General features: G+C 46.7%; 1 long non-coding RNA gene across 2 annotated transcripts in view; it reads right to left on the reverse strand.

Moving 5' to 3' along the window:
• Nucleotides 1-2,383: 2,383 nt before the first annotated feature.
• The window catches only part of LOC116660914, a 104,218-nt gene continuing 93,298 nt past the window's right edge, over nt 2,384-13,303 (reverse strand). The window contains exon 3 of one of the 2 annotated variants that reach the window (XR_004316561.1): nt 2,384-6,611. This is a non-coding gene — a long non-coding RNA (uncharacterized LOC116660914). Of the gene's footprint in view, nt 6,612-11,165; nt 12,795-13,303 lie in introns of those variants that run through there. The other variant, XR_004316562.1, reaches the window with a different exon arrangement.

Genomic DNA, 13,303 nt, shown 5'->3' on the forward strand with positions numbered 1-13,303 from the left:
TACAAGCTGTGGGAACTTATTTATTTATTTATTTATTTTTGAATTTACACAGTTGGGTTAAGATTATTGTGAAACAGGGTGGGTGAGGCTTTCAGAGGGGATATCCGAGAGACGGGGGCTGCAGACTCGTTATCTGTTGTGCGATGGGCCTTCACCTCCCCCACCAATGCTTTGTTACATGGCCCTGCTGTGTCTTCTTCCATGGTGTCATCTCCCAGACCTGCTGGCACAGCTGACAAGTAGATACTGGGCATCCCTGGAGTATGGCGTGGGCAGTGGGAAGGGAGGAATTTTATTTATTCTCGATGCACCCTGGAGATCTCGACATTAATGTGTGTCTGCCTCTCTTCTCAGTCCCAGGAGGTGATGCTTAACGTGATCTCTGGTTTTTGTGAGGGAGGGGCCAGTGTGAGGGGAAATCGGGGATCCAACCCAGACAAATGGTGGGAAAGCAAATATCCCTGACAGAGCAGTACAGGAAATTCTCCCTTCTTTAGAAGACAGATCTGTCCTCCTCCTTTAATCCCCAGCACAGCTGCACCGCTCAGGGCACAGAGACACATTAAGTGAAAATGGATTCTGATTTGGGAATCGTAGTGGCAAATCTAATTTCAGATTACTCCTTTTCCACAGTCTCGCCCCACTGGGGGTTTGAGTCAAAACATAGAAAGGGGATGTTACCTGAAGCAGAAATCAGATACCTATATGATGGGACATGCTGGCTGTGGTTGCCTGCACCACCCCTGCCCAGAGTGGACGCCATTCACCCACTGCCTCCTGTATGCCAGGTACCCTGCACATCTTTTCTTTCATCTTCACAGCCACCTTGTGAGTTACCCTTCTCGTCTTTCATTTCACGGTCAGGGAAACTGAGGCTCATCGAAGGTATTAAGTCAGAATTTCACTTAGTCGTTCACTTATTAAATATTGTTACACCCTTACTGGTGTACCAAGAATTCCATGTAGATGGTGAATGAAAGACAACATTTTAAAAGATGAGCTAAAGAAAGAGCCAGCAGGGGCAGAAAGTTGGGAAATTTACGTTCCAGGTGGAGGGAACAGAGCATGCGTCTTTGAAGTTTCCAGTAATGGAATCCAGAAGCTACCTTAAGGGAAAAATAAAGTTCTACATCATCCCCCAAAGGCAAGGATGCAGGTGGGTCTGGGGAAAGGGTGAGAATGAGGAGCTCAAAAATGTGATTTACATTTTTTTCTCTTCTCTCTTAGCTTCATGGTTCTCTTTTCTCCATCCATATAGTGATCAAGGATGACCTCCACCAAACTCTTATATATAGATTAAGACAGTGAGATAATAGTGTCTCTCTCTCTCTCTCAGCCCCTAGTCCAGATTCCTGGGCAAGACGTTTTATTGGCTTAGCTTTAGTCAAGTGTTTAACTCCGATCAAACATCAGGGGTTGGCAGTGGATGGACTCATCTTATACAACATGGCTTCTGAGGGTGAATCACTGGGGTGAAGGACTCCATGCAGGTGGTCATTAGAAGGGGGACAGGTAGCTTGAAAGTTACTCTATCCAGTAACAGACAGAGAAAGAAATCAGACCCAAGTGTGCCTAACTCAGAACACAACAGTGGACAACCAGCTTCTCACCCTGTATTGTTTCAAAGTCGCACAGAACTGCGCCCCTGAACTTGGCCATTTGTGCCTTCCGTGTGGTCAGCTCTAATCACCAGGAGGTCTGCTAAGCAGGGGCGGGTGCGTCATCCCCCTGCAGCTGCCACGTTTTGCTTATCTTCATACAGTGGCGTGCTTCAGAGGACGGACCCCAGAGCCAGAATACTTGGATTTGAGGCCCAGCTCTACCACTGTGTGACCTTGAGAAAGCTAACCCTCCCAGTCACGTGTGACAGTTTTCTCCTTTGTAACATGTGGATAATATTAGTGTCCAGCCCATGGGGTTACTGTGAAAGTCAATGAGCTAACACATGTTAAGGACTTACTGAACAATATTCAACAGACTGGTTATTTCAAGCCACCCAAGCCAAACACCAGAGAAGACAATGACTCGAGACCATCCACGTGAGGGATGGTGTGAGGTGGCAGGGCCTGAGGTATTATGGAAACTCAGTTGCCCATCATGAAGTGACAGGCCCAGGCGTGGTGGACAGAGTTCCTTTGCAGTCATGTACCAAATACCACATGGGATCATGGACCCAGATGCTGCCAGAATCTGCTGGCCCAGCTTGGCTTCATTACTCGCTCAAGATCACCCAGAAAGATCAAAGAAAACCCATCCTTGTCCAGCCAGAGATTGCTCAAGAGGCCAGTGCCTGTCCCACCAGGAAATGGAATTCCAGTTTGCCGGCATGCCTTGAAGAGGGAGGACATGGGACTGAATTTTGTCCTCCGACATAGATTAAGGACCAGCAATGCACGAAGGCTGCGAAGAGGTGCCGAGGCTGCACAAATGAAGACCCAGTCACAGAGTTAAAGAACTAAATGTCCGGTGGGGCAGAGACAAGAACGTCCGCAGACCATTGTGCAGGAATGCAAATTTGTTTATTCTGCTAAGAATTCAGTCGGACTATTAAAAAAAAAAAAAAAAAAAGAACGAGAAAAACAAGAACAATGAAGAGAGAGAAAATGAAATGTAAAAGTAAAAATACATAACTGCAGAAAGAGGAGGAAGCAAGGGGAAAAGGGGAGACTAGAGAATACGATGTATCCTGTCTCCGGGGGTTAAAGCAGTTGCGGGGGGGTGGTCAGGAGACTGGCTTTGGGGCTCTGGCCCTGCCCCTTCCAAGCGTCGTGAACTTGAGGAAGAGTCTGCCTTTCTGTGTCTGGTTCCTCGGTGGGAAAACGGAGACAGCAACGAGTGCGTGGGGACTTGGAGACGGATGCTGTACCACACGGCGCCTTCTGGCCCGCAGGTGCTTATTGGAGGTAGGAGTGAGGTTTCCACGGTGCGTGAACGGTGCTCGGCCTGAGCTCACGACGCATTGCCATTTGCCTCTCCTCCCAAGGAGGTTCCCGACAGAGGCAGCTGTTCAGACGAGCAGGAAGGAGGGCGCTGCTTTACTGACAGCTGATACTGACGGGTGACCCGGCCAAGACTCGGTGACACCGAGCGCTGAGTTCTCTGGTAGAGCCCTACTTGGGCTTGGGACACCAGTGAGCTTCCTTTTTTTTTTTTTTTTTTAATGGAGGTACTGGGGATTGAACCCAGGACTTCAAGCATGCTAAGCAATGCGCTCTACCGCTGAGCTAGAGCCACGCTGGGACATCAGTGTGCTTCCCGCGTCTAGACCCTGGTAACAAGTTCCAGCCGGACTTGCTTCCTCATTTTGGATAAAGTGGAATCAGAAAAGAAAAAAAAAAAGAAGAGACTTTTTTTCAGGTCACCCCCCAGAGACTGACTCTTCATCTTCTTCTCATATGGAGGCAGGAAGGACAAGAGGCAGCTCACGGGGCTGAGGGGCACCCTACGCTAGTAAAATCTCACCCAAGTAAGAGGTCTGAAGATTCAATTATTTAGATTAGAAACTTCATGCCTGGAGTTTGGGTGAGTGCACCGGAGGAGGTCGTGAGAGTAAAAAGCGTGGAGACACGGGAGGTCTCCTGCCCTAAGAAGAGTCAGGGGAGACAGCTGGCAGGAGTGCGTGGCACCTGTTATTAAAGCCGGCTCAGCAGGTGTTGAAAGGCTGCACCTTTCCTCCAGCTTCCATTCTCATTTCCATCTACTCGAATCACCTCCCAACAACCCCGCTCCCCCCAACCAAGAGTACATATACACCATTTCAGACATCTAGACAGCAAGAATCAAGACTGCAGCTTCTCTGGGTGTTAGGCTTGGCCATTAGTCTAAGTTTTGGCCAATAGGCTTTAAGAACTTTTCCAAAAAAAACAGCTGGATCAGATCTTGTTTGTTTTATTCATCTGCTTGTTTTCCTTTTTTATTTTTTTTGTCTCTTTCTCTTGAATACACTAACTGCCACCGTGGCAGCCAACTTGGACTATGAAAGCACGGGCCACAGCCTCGGGACGGCCTAGCAAAACTCCGAAAGGAGCCTGGGCCTCTGGGGACATGGCGATGCAGAAGCCTCAGATTAGCTCTGGACCTCTTACCCTTGGGTTTATATGGGAAAGAGAAATACAGTTCTGCTTCATGTAGACTGCTGTTAGTTTGAACACTGTTACAACCCAACTTAACGCTACATTGATACATAAGACCGGGAACCATTTTTTAAATGTTAGAATTTAGAATCATCATTCAGTGTCGTGGGCTTTTGACAAATACACAGATAAGTCAGACAGGTTCAAAAAGCTTTCTGCTTGTTATGACCTCAAACCAAGGAGAGTCTCTGAGTCTCCTCTGGGTGTCAGCCACGGTGCTGGATGTTACCAAATCCAGGGACAAGTGAAATGCACACCCTCCTTTTTAAAGATTTGGAGGATAAGGCAAATGCAGAAGGATTTATTCGTGTATCAGATGAGGCTTTCTGCTTCGTGAAGGAAATGACATTTGGAATGGATGTAAGAGTGTGGGGATAATTTCAGAGAGAGAGATGTATTGAGAGAGAGGACACAGACTAAGAAGTATTGTTCCTTGGAGAATTCATAGTAAGACCGAAGGGCATGAGTGAAAAACCACTTTTCTCAATTTCAGTATTTCCTTTAGTAATGTCCTCAGTTAATAAAAGAATCTTCTTGGTTGCTTAATCATGGGGTTTTGATTCCCAATTCCTGTTCTCTATGTGACGCTGGGCAACTCACTTAACATCTCTGAACCTCTGTTTTGAATCTGGAAAATGGGAATAATGAAACCAGCTGAGGCAGAGACTATGATGTGTGTCCTCTTCTTCCTGGGTACGCAGCCGGACTACATTTGCCTGCCTCCCTTTCTGTAAGACAAGGCCATGTGACTGAGGTCTGGCCAATGGAATGTGAGCAGAGTCAATGCGCATCATTTCCAGTACAAGGCTCGTCTAAGCATTTGTGCTGCCATCTGCTTTCTTGTTCTCTTGAGAAAATATTCTGTTGCATAAATTCGGAGTGTGATGAGGCCCCAAGGCATGGAAAAGCTACAACATGAAAGGAGTCTAGGTGGATAAAAAATGGCCAGGATACCTGGTTGAATTCCTGCCTGAGTGAGAAAAAAGTTTGTAGGGTGTAGAGCCACTAAGATGTTGGGATTTACTTCAGAGAGCACCTAACACTTTCATAACTGATATACTGGCCTTGCATGAGGTATAATCATCCCTTGGTATCCAGGGGGGGATTGGTTCCAAGACCGCTGGAAATACCAAAATCTGAGGATGCTCAAATCCCTTATATAGAATGGTGTAATATTTGCAAATAACCTACATCCTCCCGTAGACTTTAAATCACCTCTAGATTACTTACAATACCGCATACAACATAAATACTACGTGAATAGTCGCTGGTGCTTGGCAAATTCAAGTTCTGCTCTTTGGAACTTTCTGAAAATTTTTTTTTTGAGTGTTTTCAATCCTAGGTTGGTTGGATCCGTGAATGTGCTGACTGTGATTTATTTTAAAAACCTAATAACACACAGTCTAATGTGTCGTTCCTTCCTGGTAGGTGATGGACGCCGTTCCTGCAGTTGTGAAATACTGAGACCAACACAAGCAGGAGAGTAGGGCCCACAAGTTACATCTTTTGTTATTTTTTTTTTTCCCCTACTTGCTACATTTTGTCTCCATCTAAGTAGGACCCAACACAATCACCCATCCCCATTCTCCAGAGCTATGCTTATGGTCAAACAGGCTAGGCACTGAATGACTCTGGGCATGGTGGTGTCACATTGACAGCCTGCAGTGTGATTTGTACGCCCTGAGGGTGTGCAGTACACAACTCACGCAACCATCAGCTGACCCTCCACTCAGGGCCTCTGATTAGAGGAAAGCTAGGACACGAAGGGGTAACAAATGCCATTTCATCTGTCATCATTCTTCTGCCCAATCCCTGCATCCCCGTGGAGTGTCACCTCCAAGAGGGCAGGATGCTTGTCTGTTTGATTGACAGCTGTATTCCCAGTGATCAGTAACAGGTGCTCCATAAGCAGAAAGAATCAGTTGCAGAATTACTCATAGAAACACCTTCTTTCTGCCCTGGAAATGCTCTAAACACTTCCATTTCTCAGCCAGTCATTGGCACAGGGTCCTAAAGAAACCAAAGAAACTCTTGAAATGAGCAGAACAGACTTTCCCCTTCCTTAAACCCATTGCTGGTGTCTAGTTCTGTGTCCTCCTGCCATGTGTGCCCCCCCCACCCCCGTCTCAGAGGTTTGAAGCATTCAATCATCGCTGGAGCAGGTGAGGACAGCCTGTTAAGACAGAACAAGGACATAGTGCTAACAGACCCACCTCCAGAGAGAACTGCGATCTGGCACCTGGGGACGACATCTTACCATGTCCCTGCAGCCTCAGGGGGACAGCGGCTGGCATGGAAAGTGTGGCCCGAGGCTCCAGATTGCTGGGTTTGCTCCAGATTTTATTCTGTCTTGTATTCCTCCGACCATCACGGCCAGACGGCTACCCTGAATCATTGATGGAGTGGAGTGTCTTTCTCCCCAGGGATGGAGATTCTTTTATCTTCTGTTAGCTGGTAACGCAGGGACACCCACTGCTCCTTGAAAAAAGTGTTTGCAAGTGAAACTTACACCCACTCACAGGAAAACAGGCACTTGACTTTGACAGAACCCCTGTGATATGTCCCAGGTGCCGTGTTATGCACTGAACATGTACCATCCCATCTATGCCTGGCCACCTGCCTGTGAATCGGGGAGAATTAGCTCCATTGTAGCCTCAGAGACATGAGGAAAACTTTGCAAGATAATACTACCAGCTAATACACACTGAGAACTTACTGTGTGTGGGGCTGGCCCTTTTCAAGATGCTTTTCTGGGCAGACTTATTTCTTACAATAATCCAGAGTCAGAGGTTGTACTGCTGTGCCCATTTTACAGACTGGGAAAGCTGAGGTGCGGTTCTCCCAAAAGTGATGGAGCTATGATTTGAAGTCAGTCAGACGGCACCAGAGCCCGTGCAGTTAATCCCATCCTGAGACTGAGGCCTGACAGGCCTCCTTCAGGCCCCAGTGCCTGGAGCACAGTCAAACAGGTTTTACAAAGTCAAAACTTTCCAGGGATCTGGCATGCAAATGAGTGACGCAGGCTGAGAGTATGAAAACTTTGTTGTTCCTGAGACAGGAGGCCTGCTCAGTGTTCCTTTAGTTGTTCTCTATTAGTAGAGACATGGGTACCAGAAAAGTTTTATGCTCTTCTTCATTCAGCTCTGAGTAGCCAGAAAACGAACAAATGTCTACGACACGGAGGCAGACTTTGAATTCAGGGAGCAGTTCCCTTTCCAAACAGTCTGCCTTTGGGAGCCGCTCGGGGTTTCCAGCATCCCAGTGACCCGTGCATCCAAGGCTGTGAGCGAGCAGGGCCTTTTAACTTCAAGTTTTTGCCTCTTCCATGTAGAAAACGAAAGGAAGAAGATGATAACACAGTTGATGGCTACAGGCCTTTTCCAAACATGGTCTCTCCTTCCAGCAAACGGCCTTCAGGAGGCAGATGGGGTGGCTTGTGTCTCTGGCTGAGGTTCCGAATCCCGGCTGTGGTTCCACAACTGGGATGAAGGAACCAGACAGCATGCCTGAGATTTCTGGATTCCATTGCCCTTTGTGCTGTTTATCCCTCGCCCAACAAGGAACACACATCACAGGGCTGATGAAGGGCTCACCGACTGCCCGGACATGGTCCCGGGGGGACCCGCCCGCGGGGAGAGGCTGTCTCCAGCCGATCCCACAGTCCGCTGGCCTAGAAGCTAGGAGGGAACGGGGAGACCCCGGCACAGCTTCTGGGAGTCGGTCGTATCTGGCATATTTTCAGCAGCTGTCTTCCAAGGAATAATAATAGAAATAATGATCGAAAAGAGTGGGCCCCAAACTACTATATATACAACAGATGAACAGCAAGGTCCTACTGTATAGCACAGGGAACTACATTTGATATCTTGTAATAATCTATAATGGAAAAGAATGTGTGTATCTGTATAACCGAATCACTATGCTGTACACCAGAAATGAACACAACATTGTAAATCAACTAAACTTCGATTTAAAAAATTAAAAAAAAAAAAAGGAGTGGGTCCCACTTGTAGCTCTGCTGATTTGAAATCCAGGTTCCTGGTCCTACTTCCAGAATTCTCAATTAAGGACTATCTGGTGGAATCCTGTAACCTGTGTGTTTAACCATATCTCTGAATAATTCTTCATCAGCCGCCTTGGCAGCTAATGATCAAGTTCAGAAACCACTGATCTGAAAATGACAACGCACTGCAATGCACTGTTCGTTGGCATGTAGGACCGTTCCTGAAATAATAATTCAAGGATTTTCTGTGACAATGACACCTTCAAGAGGGCAACACCAGTGCAAGCAAATGCAAACGTGCTTTCATCTAAAATAGTCTAGTCATTTATTGAACATTAACTATGTGCCAAGCACCAGACAAAGAACTTAAGATGCATGACTTCACTGAATTCTCTAACAAGTCTATGGAGAGAACACTGGAAATGCACTCATTTCATAAAGAACTGTGGCTTGGAGAAAACAATGGCTGCCTGCGATCCCACAGCGAGTGAGTGAGCTGGGATTTGAGTCCAGCTGAATTTGACATCATTTGATGAAAACAGGGCAGGGATGATGATTCTGATTTTCCCGAAAAGGAGACCGAGGCTGAGAAGGGGATGGAGGTCTGTGTTCGTCTCCTGTGACGACTCTTAACAGTTTACCACAAGCTTGGAGATTTGCAGCAGCAGAAATTTGTTTTCTCACAGGTTTGGAGGCCGGAAGTCTGAAATCAGCATCACTGGGTCACAATCGGGCTGTCGGCAGGGCATCATCTGCAGGCTGTAGGGGAGAGTCTGTCCCTGGCCTCTTCCAGCCTCTCAGGGCTCCAGGCGTCCCTCGGCTCATGGCTACATCTCTCCAGTCTCTGCCCCTGTCTTCACATCACCTTTTCCTCTGTGTTTCTCAAATCTCCTTTTGACTTTTGCTTGTAAGGGGACTTGTCATTGAATTTAGGGCCCACCTGGAGAATCCAGGGTGATGTCATCTCAAGATCCCTAATTTAATTACATCTGCAAAGACCTTTGACCAAATGTCACATTTACAGATTCTTGGTGGACATATTTTGCAGGGGAACCAGCATCCAACCCGTGACAGGGTTCCCTAGCCAAGAAGTGGTAGAGGAGGACTTAACACAGATCCAGATCACCTCCTGGGTTCAGGAAAGGCTCACCGTTTGCTGTCAGTGCTGAATCCATAGCTTAGACAGGCTTTCTCCACCCAGCAGATGAGATGGCTGCCAACAGCTCAACACCCACATCCTTCTCTAGTTTGATCCATGGAAAGTGACTTCCCTTCCCATTAACTCCAGAGAAACTGTCCTGAAACACTCTTACTGGCCTTGCCTTAACCACATGACCATCCCTGAGCCAAACTCTGTGGCCAGAGGGATCATTTATTCCACAGAAATAATAAATATATATATTGAGTAATTTCTATGTGTCAGGAACTCTTTGAAGTATGTGGAAATACACTAGAGAGCAGAAGACAAATTTCTGCCCTCACGGGGCTTATATTCTAGAAGGATATACAGACAACTAACCTATAAACAGATTTTTAAAACTACAGTTTGATTTCAGATAGAGATAAGTGCTAGGGAACAAACTGATTTTGAACAATGTGATAAACATGGCCAGAGGGCTCCTTCAGACAGGATGATCAGTTAAGACCTCTCTGAAGAGGTGTAATGTGAGGTGTAACTCAGATGATGAGAGGGAAGCAGCCATATGGTTGTGGAAGATCCTTCCAAGCAGAAGGCATAGCAGCTGCAAAGGCACTGGGGTAGGAATGAGCCTAGAGGAACAGAAAGATGGGCAGGCCAGCTGGACAGCAGCACACGGGCAGGAAAGAGCGTGAGATGTAGCAGATAAGCAGTGAAGCAGAATCTCCACCCCTAAAAGTTTGATTTGCATGTCCTCTGCTCTCAAATTCATCTCCATCCACCCCTGCTCAGCAGAGACATATCTCTGGTCACCCAGAACAGATCTGTACACTGTGTCACTCCTCTCACTGCATGGATAGGAGATTTTCTTTGAGCAATTGGAATATTTTAAATACCACACCACCTACCTGGTGGGTGCCTTTTGCTCTTCAGTAGGATTCAAGTGTGGAGCTAAATCAAGGGTTAACTGACTCTCTTAAGTTCTCATTGGACCTTCATCCAAACTCAGACTTAGCCTAAGCAAAGCGCTTTGGCAAAGTTTGCTTGGCTAGGATTTGGGGAGTTGATGAACCATGTTTTCTCTTTTCTTTTTCACTTTCATACGCCTCTGGGCTGATGGTTCCTTGCCAAGGTCAGAGGCAGTAAAATACCACAAGAAAGAAGACCTTTGAAGTGATCATCTGTGCAGCCGTTGGGGAGGCGGTATTGCCCAAAGGCTCACCCGGGAATGGAACCTTCTGGAGCTTTAGACTGAGTGCCTGGGAGGCCTCCAGAGACATGTGGAAGCCTCGGAACTGACTTGGCAAAACATCTGAACTTCTGGTTGGGGCTCCGAGCTAAGGCTCTAACCCTCTGGGAGCCTTCATTTGCTCTCAGCCAATCAATGGAAGCCACCTGTTCAAGATCTGAGCTGGCTGAACCACTGCCTTCAATTTCGGGAACCTCAGAGACCAGATGCTGAATGGCTCTTTCAGAATATACCCTGGAATCGCTTGTTCTCCAGTACAATGATTTAGACAGAGTTATTTCACCATGGGAATGACAGGTCTGGGAAAGTGGTGGTTTCATTGGAAGGTTCCACTAAACACTTGCTACTCAAAGTGAGACCCATAGGCCAGAAGCATAAGCATTCCCCTGGGAGAAATGTAGACTCTCCTGAATTAGAACCTGCAGTTCAGCAAGGTCCCAGTTAACTTGCACGTACAGTGAAGTTTGAGAAGGGCAGCGCTAAACAAACTTTGTCATATATGCAGAGTGCTGCCATTGCTCCCTTTGTGTCCTTGGCAGGCATCACTAATTAATCACAGAGTTATTTCCTTCCAAGCTCAGAATCTTTGCAAGTTATGGTTCCAGGTAGTACTGGCCAATCAACAGGAGTTGGCCCCAGATTAAATCTACCTTCTACACTAGCATCAACACTTGAAGATATCATTTTCACGATAGCTTCCCAGTGCTACGTACAGCAACACACACATTGTCAGTGCCTGATCAATGTTTGTGGAATGGCTGTATCTTCTTCTTGGCTTTTTTTTCCCCCGGGGTATTCATTCTACTCCAGCCCCCATCCCCAGAAAATTAGCATTTCCATTGGACATATGTGCAGTTCAGCGTATCTTCGAGATGTTGAGTTTTGTTGTTGGCAGTTACCTATTGAAAAGTTGAATGAATTTATAAAGATGGTAGGGTCTGCATGAAGACACATAGGAGCCTGTCTTGATTGCACAAGGACCTCAAACCATGCAAACTTTCCCAGGACATGGCCCCCTGTGACTGAGCCCTGAAAGATGGCAGCCACATGAACTGGGTTGCAGGCAGAGGTGGGTAGAGGGGATCGAGTAGGGAAGACAGAAACAGGCAAGAGGCACAGTTGGACCAACAGGGCTCCAAAGACAGAGCAATAATGATTATAAATAGCATCCTTTTGACGGCCGTTTGATGTACTGTCCAAGGCCAGGTGGAAAATCTTTCCTCCCTTGCCTTTCCCCACTAATCGCCTTCCTCTCATTTTTCAACAAAGATTCTGAGTCCGGTCGGTCGTTTGTCTGGAGCATTTGTTTCCCATTAGAATACCTTTTGCAATTTCAGTGTGTTATGCTAGATAATTGCTTTAATAACAAACCAAGGAAGGACTTTTGAACATTTTAGGAAGTAATTTTTTTTTCCTGCAGTGAAAATCTAACAGACAGTGACAGAGGGCTTGGGAATAGTCAAAGAGGAAAAAGTGGTGGTGGGGGAGGCGGGAGAGGTACCAGAATTTATCAGCCAGCAGTCGCAGGTGGAGACCAGCATCCACGCGTCTTCTCCCACCGCAGGGAGAATTGTCAGAGGGCGAAGATGCTTGTGAACAGAGAGAAGGAACTTAAACATCTTGGCAAGCTTGGGGTGGGTAAGCATGGAGCAACATCTTGTGATTAACAAGAGGGAGCTCTAGGGGTACGTGTTAGTTTGGTGATAGAGATGGGACGAGAATGCACTTGGCGGCGGAGGAAGGATGTCTCTATGGAGTTTGCCTAGCGTGCCCAGGAGTACTCAAAAATGTTCTGCATGTGCGTAATTTGTTCAAAAGTGCTACATGGTCTGACCAGGGAAAATAACAAATATATTTGTTCAGAAGCAAGAGTGCAATGTACCTCAAGTAATGTACTTTGTCTTACTTAATTGCCCTCACAACACTTTGCCAGATGAAAACATCAATAATGGATAACACTTATAGAGCGCTCACTGCGTCATGCTTCACACTGTTGTAAACCTTTTCCATATATTAATGGGAATAAACTTTGCCATGAGCCTGTAAGGTAAATAAAAATTTTATCTATTTTGCAGGTAAGGACACTGAGGTGCAGAGAGGTTAAGGTTAAGGTTAAGGTTAAGTTTAAGAACGCACAAGGGGTGAGTGGCAAAGACCAACATTTGACGTTGGAAATCTGAATCCGGAGCTTGTGTGTTTAGCTTCTGTACATCCTGTTTCGGTCACAACTGCAGAAATGCCAGTGCTGGGCTACCTTGTATCGGTCCTCGGCTGTCAAAACAAAAACACGATGCAGTGTTTGTCAGTTGTCCCCCAAGTCAGGGTGCTGTGCTCAAGCCATTGGGAGGATAACGAGGGAAGGATGGCAGGAGCAGGGGCTGCGGCAGCTGCCCAGTGAGCACTGATGGTGTTCTGGATTCGGGAGTGGCAATGAGGGAAGGCAACCAGAATAAAATATTATTAGGACGTAAACACAACAGGACTCAGCAATCGATCAGATGCTCAGACCCGGGGTGTGGACAGAGTGTGACCACTGTACAGATAAGAAAAGCAATGGTTGACCCCTGGAGACAAAGTATCTCTGACAGGATCCCTCCTCTGGTTACTCCAGGAAGACCCACGTGGCACATAGGTTTCCTTGCTTCTGCCAATGCCAGTAGAATGTAAGGAGCTGGAGGGTAGAGATTTTGCATGTTATCTGGCTCCACAGTACCCAGCACAGTGCCTGGCACAGTTGAGGACCTTAATTGACAGTTGACAAATGAATGATTGGAAGTGGC

The sequence above is a fragment of the Camelus ferus genome, chromosome 32 (genome assembly GCF_009834535.1).
Source record: "Camelus ferus isolate YT-003-E chromosome 32, BCGSAC_Cfer_1.0, whole genome shotgun sequence".
NCBI classification, from domain to species: Eukaryota; Metazoa; Chordata; class Mammalia; order Artiodactyla; family Camelidae; genus Camelus; species Camelus ferus.